Source organism: Triticum urartu, chromosome 7A (assembly GCF_056163025.1).
Source record: "Triticum urartu cultivar PI428250 chromosome 7A, HENAU_Tu73, whole genome shotgun sequence".
NCBI lineage: Eukaryota > Viridiplantae > Streptophyta > Magnoliopsida > Poales > Poaceae > Triticum > Triticum urartu.
This window is the reverse complement of record NC_141879.1, coordinates 311,899,005-311,904,712: the sequence shown is the minus strand read 5'-3', so window position 1 is coordinate 311,904,712 and position 5,708 is coordinate 311,899,005. Positions and strand designations below refer to the sequence as shown.

At 49.9% G+C, this 5,708-nt stretch overlaps 1 long non-coding RNA gene across 1 annotated transcript; it reads left to right on the top strand.

Annotated features, from left to right (window-relative positions):
• Positions 1 to 1,673: 1,673 nt before the first annotated feature.
• LOC147959434 (uncharacterized) lies at positions 1,674 to 5,322 on the top strand. The gene is made up of 2 exons (XR_015611543.1): positions 1,674 to 2,014; positions 3,371 to 5,322. It is a non-coding gene; the product is annotated as an uncharacterized LOC147959434 (long non-coding RNA).
• Positions 5,323 to 5,708: the final 386 nt, after the last annotated feature.

Sequence of the window (5,708 nt, the reverse complement as noted above, 5' to 3'; positions counted from 1 at the left end):
ACATCATGGATTATTCCATACACTTGCTCCACCCCTCACTGAACTGCCCCATGTTGCATTTAAGCAGGATGGTTAGACCCACTGGTTGTGGTCGTGTTGGCGACAATCCACCACCTCCTAAATACATAGCCGAAATGATACATCAGTTTGATGCTGAATCGCTAGTTCATGGTAGGAATGATGGCCCAGTGTCCTCATCCCAATATAAATCAGCAACCAACCCCAGTGAGCCTGCAAGCCTTTGCGCGTCTCAACCTTGTCTTCTACCGCAGCTCAACTCAGCCCCTTGATGCTGATGATTAGCTTCGTGACATCACTTTTGAGTTGGAGTCTACTAATGTAGCCCCTGCCAACTATGTCACCATCGCGGCTTACCACCTGAAAGTTCCTGCTGCTCAATGATGGGATAGCCACAGGTGTTCCTTACCTGTTGGAACGTCCATAACTTGGCCGGAATTCCAAGCTGCATTCCACGAGCCAATGTCGAACCACAATGGTTAGTCACAACGTTTCCGCTGAATTGAAGGGTCGTAATTTCATGTTTCCCCCATTGTTTTGAAGTCACCCAATATCAACCTCATTCTGGTAATAGAATGGTTGAAAACACATACCGTTTCTATCATTTGCGCCACCAGAACCATCCTTCTGCTACATCCTCCAAATGAGATAGTGAGCTACCATGCTCCTCTTGTTCGAAATACCGAAGCATGGATTTATCTCTTGAATGCGTGAAATGCTTCTACTTTTGTGAGAATTGAAAACGTTACATCGAATACCGAAGCATGGATTTATCTCTTGAATGCATGAAACGCTTCTCCTCTTGTGAGAATTGAAAACGTTACATCGAATTCTGAAGCCTCTGTCCGGTCTGCGTTCTCGTTCAAGCTAAACGTCGCACTCGTCTGAGGGTTGTCAAATTTCAAAATTTCAGTGATCAAATCCTTTTCAAGATGAAGCCACTTGGGAACTCGAGGATCGTCTTCATGATGAATACCCCGCTTTTGTTTCCTTCTACCTCCTAAAATCTCGGGGCGAGATTTCTTGTAGTGGAGGAGAATTGTGACGCCCAGATAATTAAGCTACAGTAATCCCATGTTAATGGTGCCATGTCATCACATTACTGTTGCTAATCCTCACTTGATCCAAATCACAATCCAAATTCAAATTTAAAATAGAAGTCCAAAATTCAAATTTCTCAAACATGCAAAATAAAATGTTCAAAGCGTGGCAAATATTCCATAAATAATTATGGTGGTGAGCCAACATTTTTATAAAGTTGTTAAATACCTTAACGTAATTAAAACAGTGAACAATACATCATTTAAATCCTTTTCTAATTTACGAAAATCCCAAACTAATTCGAAACAATCCCCAAACTTTTTGTGGCAGTGAGGTATATGGCAAACTGCTTTTTTGAGACTAGCCACACATTGTACCAAGGTGGATTATTGTTAAAAGAAAATACAAAAACATAAAAAGAAAAACAAACAAAACAAAGAAATAAGGGAAAAGGGAACCTCCTAGCTCCCCCCGGGACTCGGCCCACTCCCACCCATCCAGCCCAATTCCCACCGCACCGGTTGCCCCTCTCCTTGCTTCCTGTTCCTCGGTCTTAGATCGCAACAGGGATGTGCTCCTGCCCGACCACCTCGCCAGCCACGCCGCCGAGGGGATAAGGACGCCGACGCAACACCCCCTCGGTAACCCTCCCCATCTCATCCACTCCCCCCTTTCCCCACACTCTCCTCTCCCCTATCCTAGATCCAACCCGGCCGCGCCCGGTCATCGCTGTGCATCTCGCTTCGCCGTGGCGACCGCCGCCCCCGTCCCTCTCCGAAGCGTCCAAGGACTCTGCCGGAATCGACCTCACCCTCGGCATACACCACCTGGAGCCGGGGAGGCCCCACGTCGTCTGCATCTAGCTTGCCTCCCCGTCGTGCTTCGTTGTCCGTCGCGATCGCTCCGGCCCCTCTGCTGCTACTAAGCTGCCACCGGGCCACCATGTGCCCTCCCCGTGAGCTCCCCTTCCTCCCCGACCACTCCCATGCTCCCCCTCTATCCCGATGCCGTTGTCGTCTCCTCCCTACTCCCGCACGGTGCTCCAGCCGAAGCTCTGTGCTCCTCACGCTCGCCTGCGTGTGGTCGCCCCCGTCGTCACGCCGCCCCGTTTCCGCCCCATACGGCCCTGCGACCGCGCTTGCCCGCTCGCCGCTGGTTGTTGCCGCTCGCCTGGCCACGCTCGTCCACTGACCACCGCCCCTGCCCCGCGTCGGCTTCGCCCATCGTCTGCTGCCGCTGATGCTTCCCCTGCCACCACCATGCGCCGCTTCGCCCGCGCCGTCCGCTGTGGTCCCTGTCGCTGTTGTGCGCCGCTCGCCGCCTCTGCCGATGCCTGGCTGCCCGCGTGCTGCTGATATGGCCCCGTGCTCCTCCGCCTCGGCCTCACTAGCCCACACCCGCGGTCGCATCCTTCCTTCGCCTCCCTGGTCTCCGCCGTGTCGTGCCCTGCTGGCCCACCGCCGCTGTCCACCGCCCGTCTCCGTCAACTGCGCCCCGCCTTCGCCGCCCACCATTCCCCCTCACTCACGGTCCTCCTCCTCGTCGGTGGCCACCCGCCCGGGGCCGCCACCGGCTGTGTCCATGGCCTCGTCGGCCCTGCTTGGCGAGCGCCCGCCCGAGGCCTGTGCCCAACCCCAGGGGCTCTGCCCGTTAACCTGCCCCGCTGGGGTGGCCTTATGCCACTGCCAGCGGGCCCATGGCCCCTTTTCTATAAAATAAAAATAATTAATAAAAACAATTAATTAATTAATTAACGTTGTTTGATTCTCCTAATTAAGTTGATTAGTTTAACTTAATCTGCTAATTAAACAGCATAATCTGTAATTAGTTAGCTGTGAGTATGACAGCCCCGTGTTGACCAGTCAAACGTTGACTGGTCAACTAGGACCCCCTGGCCCACCTGGCATTCATTATGTACACTTTGTCTACACTGTGCTTGGTGCATCTAGCGTTTTAATATTTATTTTTGAATTCAAATAATTTCAGAAATTGTTTAAGTCTTTGAAAAATCATATAAAATAATCCGTAACTCAGATGAAAAAGTTTTATACATGAAAGTTGCTCAGAACGACGAGATAAATACAAATACGCTCTATGTTCGTTCGCCACACATCCCTAGCATAGAGAACATCGAACTTTTCCCCTCCGGTTCGTCTATCCGAAAATGCCAAACTTCAGGAAAGCATTCCCGGATGTTATCCCCTTCGCCGGTGACTTGTAACACCGCATTAGAACACGTCTAGCTCTGCCTGTTGTCCTGTTATGCACTTGCATGCTATATATCCACTGTTTCTCCCCCTCTTGTCTTTAGTAGACCCTGTGACGGCTGCCGATGCCGCTGTGATCGACTACGTCACCGACGACACCTCCTTCTTTTCTGAGCAACCAGGCAAGCCCCCCCCCCCCTTTGATCATCCCAACATCGCCCATTCCATTCTCTCATGCTTGCATTATATTTTGCTACTGTAATTGATTGCTGCTATTCTGATGCATAGCCTGCTTTTGTAACCTACTCATTGTACCTTAGCTGCTTATCCTAAACTGCTTAGTATAGGCTGGTTAGTGATGCATCAGTGACCCCCACCTTATCCTTTTTGCCCCTGCTTCATCATCGATGACTCGATCAACGTGATCGACGACCAGACCCGACACCTCACATCACATCACACCCCTTTTGTTGCTCGACTTTACAGAGCTACTATCAAGCGCCGAGGTTGATACCTCGCAACGCAATCCTGATGACAACTCTGGCGTGTAGCTATTCGGTCGTGGTCAACGAGGGTGGTTCGTCCTTCACCATTCCCGATATGGCTCTGTCGTGCAACACCTCAAGTGTGAACCTCGAGCGTGGTTCCTCATATGTCACCTTGATGATTACATCGAGTGGAATCCACCGAGGGTGATTCCTTGGGTTTTCCCCTTGATGTTTGGACACACGGTTACCTTGACTTTACTTGAGACCAATATTGAAGTCGGGTCGGCCCTGAGGGGTACCTGCGAGTTGATGTGAAAGCCGGGCGGGCCCGTGGAGCACCCGCGAGTTTTCAACATGGCACGGCCGGACATTCTGGGCCCTTGCCGTAAGTCCATGAGACGGGGCGATGGGGTCACATTATCGTGAGTCTCTGCTTGTCTCCGCGAGCCCCAATCAACTAACAGGTTTGGGTATTTGTTCTGAGTTGGCCTTTGGCCTTTACGCACTAACCACCACACAAGAATAGATATGGGCCTCGACACCGCGGTATCGGCTGAAGCTTTGTCAGACGTCCAGTTTGGCATTGCGGCACGGTTGGATCGTGCTACCATCTGAGGCGGTGCTGGTATCCACCCTGCTCGCAATGACCCGGAGTGCAACAGGCAATGGGCCCAAGACCCCGGAGTGCTTAGGATGTAGACCGGCGGGGACCTCTCTGCTGAGCCTAGGTAGGGCTGCGACGTGTTGATCTTCCGAGGACAGGCATTGACCCAGAAAAGTGTGTACGACCAGAGTGATCGAGCGTGTCGGGTAACGTGGTGCACCCCTACAGGGAAGATATATATTTGAATACCGTGTCCATGGTAGTGGACGTTTAGACATGTATCCTGATCTTATATAACTAGAAATGGATACTTGAGACATGTGATGGATATGTGGCTCCGGGATTGCTTTCTCGCAAGGAGTCGAGGAAGGATCTTTGGGCGTTAATGCTACAACATGCTTGTTTAATATTAAAATGCTATTCTTTACTCTTCTACATGCTGCAAGATGCTTGGAGCTGCTTGAAGATGCTAGTCTTTGATAGGCTAGGCCTTCCCCGTCTATTCTGGCATTCTGCAGTTTAGTCCACAGATACAACCCTTCCATTTGATACCAATGCATACTTAGTATAGATCTGATGCTTGCGAGTACTTTGGATGAGTACTCATGGTTGCTTTGCTACCCCCTTTTCCCCCTCCTTTCTTATCCCCGGTTGTTGCAACTAGTTGGTGGGTCCCAGGAGCCACATGCCACCCCATTCGACTAGTACTACTTCCCGGATTATGCCTACTACTACGTGGAGACCGCCGACGACTAGGAGTACTTTAGGAGGTCCCAGGCATGAGGCCTTGCCTCTTCGATTGTTGTTGCTTTTGTGCTAGCCTTCTTAATGCAGTCTTGTCTAACTTATGTCTGTACTCAAATATTTTTGCTTCTGTTGATGCTTGTGTATCGAGCTTATGTATTCAAGCCCTTGAGGCCCCTGGCTTGTAATATAAAGCTTGTACTATTCTGATTTGTGTCTAGAGTTGTGTTGTGATATCTTCTCGTGAGTCCCTGATCTTGATCGTACACATTTGCGTGTATGATTAGTGTACAGTCAAATCAGGGGCATCACAACCATATTATCAGATCTATATTGACTTGTTCCAAATACGGAGGAAATCCTGCAAGGACCAAAAAGTACCTGAACCAAATGTTGTGGAAATCTTCAAGGACTTTCACACCTGCAAGACGAAGGGCATGACTACGCCAGTCAAAGCCGCTGTTATAGGTCCTTAATCCTCATGCCTTTTAACTACTGCTTACTCTGACTTATGCGTTGAACTACATGGTTTGCAGCGAATGTCTATTACTCATTTCAATTTTATACACAATTGTCTTAGCGTATCATTGCACCTTACAAAGAAAA